Below are 15,980 nucleotides of genomic sequence, written 5' to 3' on the forward strand. Positions count from 1 at the left end.
AGGCTGGGGGAAAGGGGAGTTGCGGGGCCCCTGCACTGCCCATGCCTCTGGCATGGGCAGTGCATGGGCCTCCTGCCCCGGCCCCATGGAGCTTTTTACTGTCTGCATAGCATAGCAGAAAGTGAAAAGCGCAATGGGTGCAACTGCACCTGTTGCACCGCTTTGGAGCCGGCTCCCGTGTTGTGGCCGAGATCCCCGCTGGGCCGGCGGGGATCTCCAAATAGAGACCACTGGAGTGCAGCTGCATTGGCGGCCGCGCAGCGGTTTCAACTTGCCGCCCGTCAAAGTTGAAATGAGGGCCGAAGTTTCTGTCACCATTTATGGGACTAAACCCAATTCTGCTCTTTCCTTTCCTATTACCAGGATCCAGTCCTCCAGGGCAATTCTTGGAGTTATTCTCGCTAAATGAATCTCCTCTTCAGTCTTTCTCTGGACCTTGAGGAGCCTGAGCCATCCTCACTAGAGGGGCGTGTCCTAGATACCTGGGGTTGTTTGTGGTATTCAGGTTCCACTATTTCAAATGATAGAGGGTCCATCCAGTTCCTTCTCTTCACTTAAGTGGCCCTGATCTGCAGGGTCAGTGGCTCCATCAGTAGGATGGGCCTGCTCATTCTCTGCCAACAGCTTCTGGAGCTTTAGAGAGGTAGGGGTTGAGCCTGTTTTAATTTTGTACCCTTTACAGAGGGCTGTTGGTTGCTTATGAGAAAGCTGGAGGTAGAGGGTAAAGTCGGGCTCCTTATCCACACCCTCTGGGGTACTAATTTGTGTTCTAAAGTTGGGACCTTTTTAAGCCACAGAAAAAATAATACAGTTTTTGAAGTCCTAACTAAAGTAAGGTTTTAATATGTTTAAATTGTTCAGCTACAGGGACCTAACCAGGGCCCTAACAGTTACTTTTAAACATTTGGAAAAAAAATATCCAATTAAAAAAGTACAGTTTAACTAAAGGCAATTTTTGGATTTGAAGTGTAGTCACTTGTTGACCAATGGGTATTAGCAAATGCAAAGTCGCAGACCCCACCGCTGTTCCACCAGTGTAGGAAGCTGGCTCTTTATATAGTGTACTAAAATTAAGTTCACTGTGCGGAGAGTCCAGTGGATCCCTGATTTGTTTTGCAGAGGCAAAAGTAGATAGGACTAATGCTCTATTTGTGGCAGTGTGGGTGACCAGTTAGGCCTATAAGAGGGTAGTGCAAAACATTTGTTGTACTCACAGAAGGAAATATTAGACACACACTCAAGGAATAACTCTGAGACCAATAGAACAATAACAATTATTTGTATATGTTTCAAACCCAAGAACCTCCTAATCAGGTAAGTAGACTTTTAAGCATAGATACTTTGCAGTTTCAAAAATCAACACACTGCAAATTTGAGAGTTCTGTCAATGTTATCCTATGGAGAAAAACAATAGTCAGCAAACACAGGGTTAACACCGACTTACAAGGTCGAACTCAGGCAGCAAAGGTAAGTACTGGGCACTGATCAGAACCACACCAACAGGTCACACAAGGCAGCACTGTGGTGGCTAGGTGCAGGAATGCGGTAAGCAGTCGGGTACCCAATGGATCTCTAGGGGAGTTAGACCTCATGACAAACAGGCTGCAGGCTCTGGCTGGGAAGCCAGTCAGGGACAACAAACAGGTAGGTATTAGACTGTGCTCAGGGACGTAGGTGCACCTTTGGTCTAGGGCCCGGGAGCAATAGACACAGAGGTGTCCTTAGGTGTCAAGTATTTTCGTCTGGGAGCACTTGCAGTCAGGGGGTCCTGTGTTTTGAGGCTGCAGATGTCAGCGGGGAAATCGGCAGGGATGGACCCAGGCTGAACTCAAGCTCAAGAGAGCCGGGGGACATTGGTAGCACCAGTGAACCACCTCACATGGGATCAGGGGCGATGGGTGCAGTGGTTGCTGGAATTGTTGGGTTTCCTCTCACCACAAGGCTGCAGGAGAGGGGAGCCTGTGTACACAGGCTGCAGGCAACTTGGGGTAGTGCAAGAAGTGTGAAATCTAAGTGGACTCTAGACAGCTGGTGAACTGGGCTGGTGCCATTGGTGGGTGTCACCTTGTGTCATGGTCGTCAGGTGCAGAGGTTACATCGGGTGTCGTGTTCTTGTTGTTCCAGGGGCTGCAGAGTCCTTTCTTGAAACTTTGTTGCAGAGCAGCTCCACTGCTCACAGGAGTCTGAGTCTTTGTAGAAGGCAGGCAGTTCTCCTGGTTTTCTTTGAGGCTCAGCTGCAGGACGAGTCGTCTTTTGGGCAGAGTTCGTCAAGGTCAGCAGGCAGGCTGGAGGGGATGGTTCCAAGTCAGCTGCTTCTTCTTTTCCTCTTTTGCAGGTGCAACTCTTCTTTGTCCTTTGCTTAGTAGGTAGTTAGGATCTGAGTTCTAGGTTTCAGGGGGGCCACCATAATACTCAATTTAGGGGTGTTACAGGGAATGCAAGGTGGTAGCCAATGGTCTGCCCACCTTTAGGATGACTACACTCTTACTATGATCACTTCGGCTGGGAAATGGGCATAACTCTAACCCTAGTGGCCTAATTCCTTCCAAACAATATGGAGGAATTTAAAGTAGTGTCCACTTCAGCTCATCCACCTTAGGGGTGGGACTGGCATGAAGTGGGCACACCTCCTAAACTGCCTAATTTTTCCACCCGTGCTGCCGCCAAAAATAGCTTCAGGACAGGAGTGTCAGTCATCTCCACCATCTGGAGAAACCTTGGTCGCATTACAAAAGGCAGCTAGGCTTTTGAAGCATCCTGTCTTCGAATGTCCATCATACTTAGGTGAGGTGGTAAAATCTCTGCCCAGTACAGAGTTTTGTCTCAGGCCCTCCAGTATGGTGGCTTTCACCTTGGAGGATCAGAAACGCGTCTGTCATGGCTGAACTGCTCAGACCAGTCATTCAATACCCTAGTAGCTGGAAAGTTTTTAGGGGGCATCTCTAAGGTGCCCTCGGTGTGCACTTATTAATAAATCCATCACTGGATTCAGTGAGGGTTTACTATTCTGAGATGTTTGATACCAAACATCCCAGGGTTCAGAGAAGCCTCATGTAGCTGGGGAACTCATAATGATCAGTGTCCAGCACATGCATTCAAAATGGCTTCCCAGTTCACTTACTATGTGTCAGAAAAGATATAGCAAGGGCATATCTGCTCATCCATATATTCCTTCACGTGACCCAATGCACCCTGTCTTAGGGGTGACTTACACTGGGCACATGCAGTGATAGGGGACATGGCACATAGGGGTGTTTGACAGGTTGTGTTTTCAATTTAGCCTGTACCAATGCATGCAGTCTGTAATGGCAGCACTGTGTGGATTTCGTGAGAGATCCCTGAGTGTGGTGCAACTGCTGCAGCCCTTCCTTAGTACCCGAGGCCTTCCTAGTACCCAGCGATACCATTTACTAGGGACTTACATTGGTAGCTAAAGAGTTGGCCAATTTTGCAAAACAACTGTGTAGTTTTGGGGAAAGAGATCTGACACTGGTGGCATGGTTATCAGGGACCCAGTGCGCTAACAGTCGAAGCCACATCAGAAACCAGGCTAAAAGTGGGGGCCAACCATGTCAAAAAGTGTGCTTTCCTACATAACTTAGTTGATGATTTAAATATGTAACTTTGTAAGTGCCTTAAACACTTTTATGGTTTGAAACTTAACCACTCTGGCTTCCTTGTGGAGCTAAACGTGCTTTCTGTTATTGAACTGTATTGATTTTGAAATGTATTGATTTTGATGATTTGCTTCCGTTGGCATTTAAGATTCATCAAAGAACTCTTTTATGGGCCCTGAAATTGCATGAAGGAAAGCGCTCAAACAGGACCATGGACCTATCACATGACACACCAGGGGCTTTGCAGGTGCACAGGCAGATATGAGTTCTAGCACTAGCTCAGCAAACAGAGGATGAGTGCTGGAGGAACTTCCCAAGAGCAATGGAGTTTCCATTTCCATTTCCATTTCCTTCATCCTGTACTTTAATTGCCACCTCTAAGTGTCAAGAATATTGTTGTGTGTAAAACATCTGTATGAAGGAGACACCTGCAATTTCCATAGAGAAGTCTGTGGCCATAGAATTGTCTGGTTCCTCAGCCTGAGGTATGCTCCCAATTGCCTAAGCTTCATTAACGTATATAGGCAAGATGGGTTAGGGTTGAGTTATGAACAGATCAAAATATATTAAGAGAACATCAGGATCTTCAGTTTAAATAGCATTCTCATGTATATTTCATTTCCTCTGCTCATGATCTCATATTTGTTTATATCAGCATACAGTAGTGCATGTCAGCATAATTCTCAGTCAATGTTTCACAACAGGTTCCTCAGTAAATTTGTTGATTTTGACTGCTTCCCCCTTTGTAATTTTTCAGAAAGCAAGCTTCTTCCCGGTACTGCTGCACAAAACTTCTCCCGCTTGCAATACACCCCACTGCTGTCATGCAGCTTTCCTTCTTCTAAGAGAAGCTGACCCAACAATTCCAAATTATGTATCTTTGTTTTCTGCTCCCATGTGAAATGTTTTCTTTTATGTAATCTTTGTAGAATGTACTAACAAGTTGTTGCGATGCGCCTGGGGAGCACAACTTGTCTCATTATCTTGGGAATACCTGCAAGCATGAAGGATGTTGTGAGCTGCTCCAGTGTGTAGTAGCTCGTGTAAATAATGAGCGTATATTATCTGCCTGCCTTAACCTGACTGGTCCTTTGTCTGGGAACCAAGTGTATCGAGTGTATCAATTGCTAGAATCGTGTGATGTAAACGAAGAGATTGAGATGCCTTTTCGCGTTCCTTAAGAGCAGATGCTACTCAGGTGTCTTTACGACAAAGTTCTTAATTTCTGAATTCCAGAAACTTATTTACCTGACTCTTAGATAGATGCCCTTTTCCTTGGCTTCTTGGCAGAAACTTCTCTTACTTAGCAGAGAAGGGTGCTCTTTTTATGGGAGAAGAGATCTAGCTTAATTTTCATTTTGAGACAACTTTATAATAGGTTGTCTTTGTTTCTGATTCTTTGATTGATTTGAAACATGTTGAGTAATGCATTTGCGTATTGATTAATGAATTTACAACTAATTTGATGAACTGAGTTTGTAACTTTGCCAATCCTTTAATAAATCTTTAGGGTTGAGACGTAACCGCTTTCTTCCTCCTTGTGGAGTCTAATGCGCTTTATGTTATTAAAATGCATTGAATCTTGATGTTAGACTCACTCATTCATCGAAGAGCACTTTATGAACGTGACTTTGCACAAAGCAAAGCGCTGTGTTATAACCCAAAGGCTTCCAAGTTTACTGCACAATTTCTGAAGATTTGGGAAGGTGCTAGGAGTTCATTTTGTTTTTATTGCTTTCTTCTTGATATTAAAACATTTCTGCACAACGCAGCTCTTCGAAAGTGGTGAAGTTTCAAAGTTCTCAACGAATGTTTTGCATGTTCTAGATGCGTTAGGCACAGAGGGGCATATTTTTGATGCCCCTAACGCCACCTTGCACCATATTTGAGTCACTTTTTTTTACGCAAATGTGGCACTAAGGTTGCATTTCCAATGCATCGTATTTACACCCTTGCGCCACATTATGTCTGCACCAAGCATAAAGTATGCAAGGAGGGAGTTCCCACGTAGGGAGGCCATGAAAAATGGTGCAGTGAAATTTACTAGCCCCATTTTAGCATCATTATCAATGCCTGCCTTAAGGCAGGTCTTAAGATGACGCTCCGATTGAAAACAATGGACCTTCCTGTGCTTTGCTGCGTTAGCGCCATAATTTATGGCACTAATCCAGCAAAGCGGCACATTAGCTCCATAAATGTGGATACAACAGCCATAGTGCACTGTATTGTAAATACGGTGCACACATGGCGTAGTTAGGGGGACACAATGGGGAGCTAGAAGAGTGGTGCATCATGATTGATCCGCCACTTTTCCAAAATATGCCCCAGATTATTTGGTGAAACACAGGAATGTGAAAGTTCACTGCATTTTGTATTGCAGTTGGTTTTTAGAACATAGGGACAGATTTACTAAAAGTGGTGCAGCTCGGTGCTGTGCCAACATTTGCAGCTCTTCGCTGCTTCACCTTAGAAATGCAGGGATGCACCCACTTTGCTAACATATGGTGCATCCCTGTGTTTACCCCTGCGCTTGCTCTGAATTTAGCTGCAACACAGGAATCCCTGTGCAATAGTGCAAGGGTGTTTGCGTTGAGGGGATTGATTGCTTATGTGCAGGAAGGTGTCTCTTCCTGCACATAAACAATCTACAATGGTGATTTGACACTTATAATGCGGCAGACATAGAAGTACCAAATCATCATTTTTGAATGATTGTTTATGTGCAGGAAGACCTTCCTGCACATAAACAACCATTTGTGACCTTTTGCTCTTTCTATGCGTGCTGCAGAATGCAGCACACATGGATAAAGAAAGAAATGAGGAGAAATTAAAGTATTCCTCCTCGCTGCGCCATGCTAATGACATCCCTGGGGTGGCATTAGTTTTTGATGCTTCCACAGATTTACAACTTCTGGTAAATCTGGGGCAGCATCAAAAGCAATGGGTGTTGTGGTGGAACGCCCACAGCAACACCTATTGCATGCCCCTCTGGCGCAGAAAACTGCGTCAGAGGGGCCACAAATAGTGGCTTAGCGCCACCTTGTAAATGTGGCGCACTGCACAGCACCACCGGAGTGCCACAAAAAGTGATGGTCTGGTGGCACTAGGGCCTTGTAAATCTGGCCCTTATTTTTTTTAAATAAGTGCAACTATTAAAAGAACTGCAGAAAAACAATGCAAAAAAACTAATGCCAATGAAAACTGGCTGCAGAGGAGTGCATTGTCTGCCCCCATTATTGCGACTCCCTAACCAATCAGGGGTGATGGGGTTATTTTTGCCACCCCTTCAGTATCCTACGCCCATGCTTCTATTGATCATTACCCACCCATCTAGAGTGTAAATGCTCACTTAGATGAACACAAACAAAACTTTTTTACTGCATAACAGACACCAGCGATTTGTGAATAATAACAGCTATCAACTACATGATCTTACCTTCACAGATTGAAGCCATAAAAGGCAGCATCATTTCATCATAGTAGTTACAGGTGATGATTGTTTCTTACACAGTCACATTATTTCCTTACACTTCATTTAGAAGCTACCCTTTGTTGAACACAGAGGCCAAATAATGTTTCATATGCTACTGGGGGTGTCTTGTCAGTTCAGACTTAGCATAAAGCTTTGATTCCAGACACTTGGTGAACTGATCGAAAGGAGTACCAATCTTCCTTGCTGTCAGGTTTGATCTCAGAAGCCACTGCTCAACTCATAACATTATGATACCAAGGTGTACCTCCAAGTACCGGTGACAGGTATTTGTGCAGAGGGGTAGGGGTTAGGATAGAGAGGGGGAGTCTGCAGTACATAGTCAATAGCATAGCCAGTGTGTCATGAGCCCCTAATGCAAGGAAGGAAACGACCCTGCCTCCAGTTACTGTTTGAATAAGAATAAATAAATACAAATTAAATAGCATTACAGCTTGCTTGTTTGCCTAACTCTCCATGCGAAAATCAAAAAAGGTATTTATACCTGCCCACTGTTAGACTTCAATATCTACTCCTGTTTGAATGATAAAATGCAGAAATATTCAGGTTCAGTAGGGTCCTCAGGCTTCTGTGCACCAGAGCCGCTGCACCATTGGAATCTGTAAGTAAGAATCATAGTAAGTCGTATTCGTTGAACTTTTAGAATGGGAGGGGGCGATACTGAGGACAGGTATGAAGAGGAGTAGATATTGAAGTGCGACCTCTCTCTTTGCAGAGTGGCATTTTAGAATGGACTGATGTCTGAAGCAGGAAGAGACGCAGCGTAGGGATTTCAAAGAAACATAGCAAAATCTGGAGGAGCTGGTGGGATTACTATGGTTTAGGCTAGATAGCACTTGCCATGTTTTCTGAACTTGTATGTTGCCGCTGTATGAGCGTGGCCTTTGCTGTAACTCCCTATGTGCGCTGTTTTGTCTTGCTTTGTATATGGAAAAAAAAATATGTGGATTTTAAAAAAGTTTTTACATTTGTCAGTGCCACTTCACTCAAAATAGGCTAAAATATGTGGTTATTAGAGGTAAGTTTTAAAAAGCTGGGGATGATTCCAACCTTGGCCCAGATTTACCATTGCTTAATGTGGGCACTTGCCTGTTATTAAATGATGTGTTGTGGTGGAAAGCAGCATATATGGATTTGCGGATCTACTTTTACATCAGTTGTAGCTCGCGAAAACCAGAAGGGGCGGGACAGCGAGCGGGGGGAGTTAATAAAATTAAATAAAAAAAATAATAAAAACAAAAACACTTACCTCCTCCGCCGCGCCGCTCCTCTGTGCCTCGTAGCACAAGCTGCAGACACAGGCTCCCAGCCTGCCCTGCGGCCAGTCCCGACGTTGCTCAAAGCAGCGTCAGGATTGACTGAGAGGGCCCAGCCAGGGTGCTCATGGGCAGACTTGGGAGCATATGCAGGCTCTCTTCAGCCCGGCACTGTGTTGCTGGGCTGGAGAGAGCCTATTGTGCATGTGTGTTTGGCTGGCCTGAGACGGCCGGCCAAATACGCATGAGATCGGAGGGGAGTGCTCTGTGCATTCCCCTCAAGTGCTCGTCACCCCCAATGTCCCGCCCCTTTTCAAGAAAATGATAAGAAACACAGTTTATCATCATTTTCTTGAAAAGGTTTTGCAGCTGCCATTGCTGGTGGGGGCGACGCTCCTCTGCCCTAATGGAGGAGCTGCCCCTGTTTTACATGCAATAACTCTTTTGTACCAAAAGTCAACAGGAGTGCATCTCAAATGCTTCTGTGGCATGCAATGGAGCAGGAAAAGGGCTAACAATCCTAATCTTGATCCACCAAATGAGTGTGAATTGGCTTTGTGTGGAATTCTAGCAAAAAAATGAATTCACAGTAAACAATGGGTGAGATGAATATTGATATTTACAAGCATAATGTGTAATTTCTGATAACCTTGACATCATAGGTGAAATACCCTTTGGAACTGTCTGTATATACAAATTTGTTTTGGGGTATATGTAAAAACATTATTCAATTAATACTCTTAGGCAGGAGATTAATTCAAAAGGAAATGTTTATTTCAGCTGAAAGGACATCACAAGACAGCCCCTGCTGCCGCATGTCGAACAGTTTATCAGTAAGCATCAGCAGATATACTCTCCTCAAGCAATGGAAATTTCCATGCAGTGTATACAAAGAAATAATGAGCATTCATTAGTAATACCTGATAGCTCCTCCTGGCACAGTTGATAAGGCTAACAGGAACACTGCTCGCCCATGCACCATGGAGTAATGCTTTAGTGTCACATTGACCTCAGATTTTAAAGCAAGCATGAATGATAACATAATTGGTACATGACCAGTCGTAATGTCCCCTGTTTGCACAACAAAGCGCTGACCAATTTTTTAGTAAATCTGGGTCCTGGCTTAAAGTTAGCCTGTGGAGACTATCCACTGTCAGCACTAGTCAGCAAGAATTGGTATTAGGAGCACACAGGAGCGTGATTTACAATCTCTCATCTGATCTTTTTCAGTTGATTGGCATGCAAAGGGCGTTAACAATAATAAAACAATTCCATTTTTGTGAAGCCTGTTTGGCCACAAAACAAGGACCAGGAATCGGTAATTGAAGTTAAGTAATTTTTATTTTCAATCAATAATCAGTCTAAGATATATGCAAGTCAAGATGCAAGATTACAGCTGGCAAGCTGAAATATCGTAACTAGTTCAATCTCAATGTCAATCTTAATAGATTAAGATACAAAGCAATAACAGCCACTGCAATACAGAAACTGAGAATCAGAAATAGGTCTTCCAGAAATAAACTTCTGCTCTCTCTCTCCAAAACACGAAATGATTCTAAAATCATCTAATAAGAGTTCTAAATATGGAATGAGAATGGTCTGAATGAAGTTTTAGAGAAATATGGAAATGTGAGAGCTGAGACGTCTGTACCCCTCAAAAGCCACGGGAATCTGCGTTAACTAGTGTGAACATTAATCAAAAGAAATAAGACCTTCAGTAACAATTATATCTTTTCCCACCCCACCAGGAACCAATCATGCCTCCTCCCGTGGTGTGCATTTGCAACATCAGATGAAATTCTCAGCCCTTAGAAGTTGAGCAGTTACTGCAACCTTGAGCATTCCCCATTCCTGATAAGCGATAAATAGGAGACTTCAGCTGCTCATTAGGCCTTCACTTCTTCTGCCAAGATTTCTCTTGTTAGGCTTTACTATCAGCAATGCTAATACATATAACAATACTCTTTTTCTATAGCTAATGAAACCTTGAAACGTACCTGCAAAAGAAAGCACATGGTAACCAAGCAAAATATATTTCAAAATTAAGTCCTTAATTCAGGGTAACTTTAACTAAGCAGCACCACTTTCCCTGCACCCCTCAGCACTCTCCTACCACCACCATGTGTGCGCCATACTTAAAATACTGAAGCCCCCTTTTAATGCCTGCTCTGAGCAGGCGTTAAAAGTGCCATACAAAATGATGCAAGGAAATCTCTTAGATTTTCTTGCGCCATTTTCTCGGCCTCCCTAACGAGCATGCAGGTGCAGGCATAATGTAGTGCAAAGGGTTACAAAGTGGCGCAATGTATGCATTGTGTCACTTTGAAAATATGACGCTAGGAATTTGGCCTCGTTGAGCCACATTAGCGTTACAAAAATTACACTACTGTGGCGCAAGGTGGCACTAGGGAATTATAAATATGCCTCTAAATGTGCATTTTTAATACATCATATTTGCACACTTTCAAAATAAATACAAAACGTAAATAAAAGAGATGGAAAGCAGTACTTACTAAGGGATCTGGGGGAACCTGGAAATAAAGATAGTACCCAATCATTCAAATACAGCTCAAACCCCCTTCCTGCTTCCCCCTCAGGCTGTTTGTTTATCAACTTTGGACAGTACGACCCAGCCTCATTTAAAAGCCCTACGACTCCTTTCTTGGAAGGTGGCAGGACCTAGATCCAAAGTAACAAATCAGGAATGGTTGAGCTTTAATACCTCATTTGACATTGTGTGTTGCCAAGAGATATGGTTGTTTGATGTCCTTCTATTAATGAGTACAGATCTTTCTGTTCCCCTTCAGTGCCTTCTGTGGCTGGGAGGGGAAAGGGAGGACTTTGTTTCTGTAGCATCAGGGAATCCTACAATTAAGGACGTTTTTTTCAAACAAGCATTTTCAAATCCTGAAGTTGTCTTATCCTGTGGCACATAATAATGTTCTCATTAACTTTTATTTGAGAACTTTGCTGAATAAAATAGTGGAAAAAGACCCTAATGCCACCCTATTACGGGCAGGAGATCTGTCATAGTGGGAGTAGGGCTTGTGGGATTTCAAATGGGCAGGGGGACTATATCAGCCATTTGCAACAAACAGTGCATGCGAATGCATTAACTAAAATAGTGGTTGTTAATAATTAGCATTTTGCATCAGATCAAAGGGCCAGATGTATCAAAGCTTTTTGCATTCCCAAACGGTGCGAACTGCAAAATTCCACCGTTTGCAAATGCAAAAATGCCTTTCAGAATGTATGAATAGCATTTGCAGTGCAATTTCAAGGAATCGCTAAAATAGTGATTCCCTGAAATTGCGACTCCATTTAGGGAATCGCGAATAGGGAATACCTATTTGCGATTACCAGTGCATATGCATCATGCATTTCCTAAATGCGAATTTGGCATTTAGGAAATTAAATTACGACAAATTGAAGTTTGGTGGTAAGCCCGTGCAATTTTAAAAAATGCATGAAAAATGCATTTTTTAAAATGGCATGTAGCACACACATGCTCCTAGGGCATGAGTGCGCTTTACATGTCCACAAATATTTTTTGGGGATGCATCAAAGGGGGCTTTAGGCCCCCAGCACCCTGGGGATTTGCATTACCTAATTTTACCTAATTTTAGAATTCCTAGCAAGAATTCGCAAATTCAGAAATGCTAAACCATTTCGATCTATGGGCCTACAGGCCCATAGGGATGAATGGAGTCCCATTCCCTAATTGCGATTTGCTAATGGCGATTGCGATTTTTAAGAAATCGGTATTAACAAATCACAATTTTCATACATCCCATTTTGCATTTCCCAAACAGCGATTTCTTAAAATTCGCTATTTAAGAAATGCAAACCGGGAGCTTGATACATCTCGCGCATAGAGATGTAAATTTGCAGTTTGAACCACCTTTTGTAGGGAGAGGCAGGAGGAGTGTTATAGATCATATTCTTTTGTCAGAAGACCTATATCATTGGATGGGGAAGTACGAGGTGTGTCAATCCCCTTGGAGTGATCACTATCCAATTATGATTGAGCTAACTAATGTACTCAGAGCCCCGCAATTCAAGGGAAAAAGCCTTCATTAACCTTTGCCACAAACAAAGGGGTACATAGAAAATCGCAACATGTTAATAAAATAATGACAGAAACAGTTGGAAATAGAGTGAGGGAGGTGAAGTGTTGCCTAATGGATGCCCCTGAACTAGACATTTTTTATTTAAATTTTTCAAAAATGTGTATGTTCATTTCAGACTCATTGTTGGTAGAGAATCCTTGCAAGGAGAATCCTCCCCAGTCCTGGTTTGATTCAGACCGTACAAGTGCGCTGCAAGTTTTAAAACAAGCCACAAACATTGTACCGCGAGACCCAGTTGTAGTACTGTGGTGATATTTGTGCTTTGACCACTGACTCCACGTTGCACCTCGCCTAGCAGTACACCATCACATTAGTGACCACCAGCTTCATTAAGCCTATTGACCTATTTTAACATTAGCCAGCGCCACGTTAAAAGCTGCAAGTAGTTTTCCACATTGTCATGTTTTCATTCTATGTGTTTTCATGTTCTTTTCCCACCAAGGGCTTAGGATGATAAGAATGTACTACTACGGCAGGGAATGGTTTTGTTTTGATTCAGGGCACCTTGGGATTGTGGCCAAGTCCCAACATGTTCTTTTCAAAGCTTGCCAAAAGTAATCAGCATTTTTTGAATAATAAACTTCTGCAGTGAGAGGGAGCGTTTTGAATTTTCCTCTCTTGTTTGTTCAAAGTATAAGAGGCCGAGACCAGATGGACCAGGGACCGAAAGTGATTCAGATCTCAGACATGCCCAGGACACTGGGATGTATCATCTTTGCCATGAGGATAATTGATTTCTCTTTCTTCTAGATCGATTCTGGGATCTGGCGCTGATAGGAGGGAGATGAGGCAGATGTGCCCTTGCCTTAAGGTGATGCATATTTTTTAAATTCATTATTTGCTTTGCATTGTGATATAGATACATATATTTGTTGTGTATATTGCAGTGGAGAATCATTTGAACATGTTTTCATTTAATTGCTGTGACCATTTTTAAACGTGTGCCATCAGCATGCTAATCTCCTTTTCAGAACCTTGTAAAGTTAATTAATAAATGTCTTCTTTAGACTAAGAAGCGCATTCCAGAGGTTTTTGTCAGTGCTTGAGTGTTTCAGCTCGGTCATTATTGAAGCAAAACATTTTGGCATAGTTGGACAGTCTACAGGGAAGTTGGAAGTTGACAGTGTATGATTTAAAGGTGAAAATATGTTTTTATTCAGAGAGTTAAATGAAGCACCGCAAAACATGTCTGAAAATGCATGTGAAATTAAAAAATGCCTTATGATGTCTTGGCAAATGTGTTTTCTTGTTTATCAGGACTTTCTCATTTTTGGGATGGGCGCTTGGATAAAATATAATTAATATATGTTTACAAAAAGGTGTTTTTTTAACAGAATGATTACCCTTTTGTTCTTGACAGGAGGGTTTGGATACTTTTGTCTGCTTACATAAAAATGCATGAGAGATGTAAACAGCTGGAATATGAAAATCAGAAATTACAGAAACAGCTTGTTGACACACAAAACACTGTAACTATGCTGTTTTGCCAGAATACGTTATTACAAGATAAGGCTGATATCTACCAGACTATTGCAGGGAAAGCTGATTTCTCACATTCCAGTAATGTGGAGGTTAAAAAAAGGTTGGGGCCATTGTGAGCTACATGAGCAGAACGTAGTTCGTGCACAGCGAATATTTAGAAAAAATATAGAGAGTAGCCCACAGACTTTGGCAGGAGTTGAAATGCACTCTTTAGAAGATTACACCTAGCAAGAAGTTAAGGATGTTAAAGATATATTTATGGAGCTTTTGCAGAGTAAAATGTGTCCAGGACATTAAGAGAGATGTTGCTACAGGTAAAACAAAAGATTTTGGAGTTTGCTACTTCTCACACTAAGCAAGAGACACAGCAATTCATGGGATTGTTTGATTTTTGGAGACAGCATGACCCTCATCTGAGTAAAATCTTAACCCTTTGGTACAAAGTGACAAGAAAAAACATGAGTTTGAATAGAGTGAAGAGCAGCAGTGTGCTTTTGATTTGGCAAAATAAATAATTCAACAGGCTTTAGACTTGTGGACAGTGCAGGAAGGAGACATTGTGTTGCATGTAACTATCCAGGGACAATATGTAGATTGGAGCAGGTGGCAAAAGCAAAGAAGAACAGGAGCGTCCCTAGGGTTCTGGACTAAAACATCATCTGATGGGACTCTGAAAAACTGGAGAGAGCATTTAACTGAAGCACTCCAGATTCTGAATAACAGACCATTACAAAATGCTGAAACTCCCCTGATACAACCACATTTGGTCACCAACACCATTGTGTACTGGGAAATAAAACCTGGAGCTTCACCTCCTTACAGAGCCACACCAGAATCTGCATGCTTACAAAATTGCCCAGCTTGTCATAAGTCTAGTGTATGGAGGATTGGTAAGGAAGGGGACTGCCCCAGCCCTTCAGACAGTACACGGGAAGGGAGGTTTTGGTTCAACTGACAAAAACCCTGATGCTAAGGTGTGGGAGGAACCCCCAAATGGCCCTCCAGAACCTGCAGAAATTATAGCCAAGGGCCCTAATAATGTCCTGCTGATCATGAAGCTAGGAAAGGAAAATGGGAGCATATTTCAGCTGACAAATGTTATTTGCAAGAAAGATCATACTTGTTTTTTTTACAGATTATACTACCACTTGCCTCTGGCCATGAGTGTGCTGTGTGGTCTCCCTTTGGGCGTGTGCATGTGCAGTCGGGAGGGACAGCACCCCCAACCTGAACCTGATTGATAAATCATGTTGCGCAACACCTCTGATGCTTTTGAAGGGCAATACCTATGGATCCATTTGGCACTAATTGTGCTTCACAGATCAAAGTTCTGCCAGGGAATAATGCAGAGTACCATGGATATCCTACCAACGTGTTTTATTGCCATTCTATGCAATTCTAATGGAACAAACAACATGGCTTTTTATCACCTGATGACTGCTGCCAGTCTCATTAAGCATGTTCAAGTTGCCAGTTGGCTGACTATTCTCGTATGGGAACCTCACTTTTACTTACATTCCAGCAAACATTACAGGTGGACCGTGTACCTTTACATGATTAGGACTCATGATGTTGCCATCTAACTCTATACCAACTCGTTATCCTAGAGACACTATTCAATTAAGTGAAGACTGTGGTTCACTTATTATCCCAGTAAAAATATGTAAGCTTCAGTCTTTTTATTATAGCTGTGCCTGGTTTAACTTTTTAGAATATCAATAAATTAATCCCACTTCCATTGCTTTTTAGTGATTGCTCTTGTCATTTCATTATGTTGCTATGTACAATGCATACCTGATTTGCTTGTAATGGTTTAAAAGAAAAAAAAAGAAGTTGACTTTAGGACTATAGGGTATATGAGTCATTGGTCAAAAGGGTGGCGTGTGGTAATATTTGTGTTTTGACCACTGACTCCACGTTGCACTTAACCTAGCAGCACACCATCACATTAGTGACCAATAGATTCATCATGCCTATTGACTTATTTTGGCATTAGCCAACCGCC

At 42.6% G+C, this 15,980-nt stretch overlaps 1 long non-coding RNA gene across 1 annotated transcript in view; it reads left to right on the plus strand.

The window, feature by feature from the left end:
* The window catches only part of LOC138260783 (uncharacterized), a 176,934-nt gene extending 161,245 nt beyond the window's left edge, over nt 1-15,689 (plus strand). Inside the window, exons 3-4 of the long non-coding RNA XR_011198985.1 lie at nt 13,244-13,304; nt 15,111-15,689. This is a non-coding gene — a long non-coding RNA (uncharacterized lncRNA). The remainder of the gene's footprint in view (nt 1-13,243; nt 13,305-15,110) is intronic.
* Nucleotides 15,690-15,980: the final 291 nt, after the last annotated feature.

This window comes from Pleurodeles waltl, chromosome 10, assembly GCF_031143425.1.
Source record: "Pleurodeles waltl isolate 20211129_DDA chromosome 10, aPleWal1.hap1.20221129, whole genome shotgun sequence".
NCBI lineage: Eukaryota > Metazoa > Chordata > Amphibia > Caudata > Salamandridae > Pleurodeles > Pleurodeles waltl.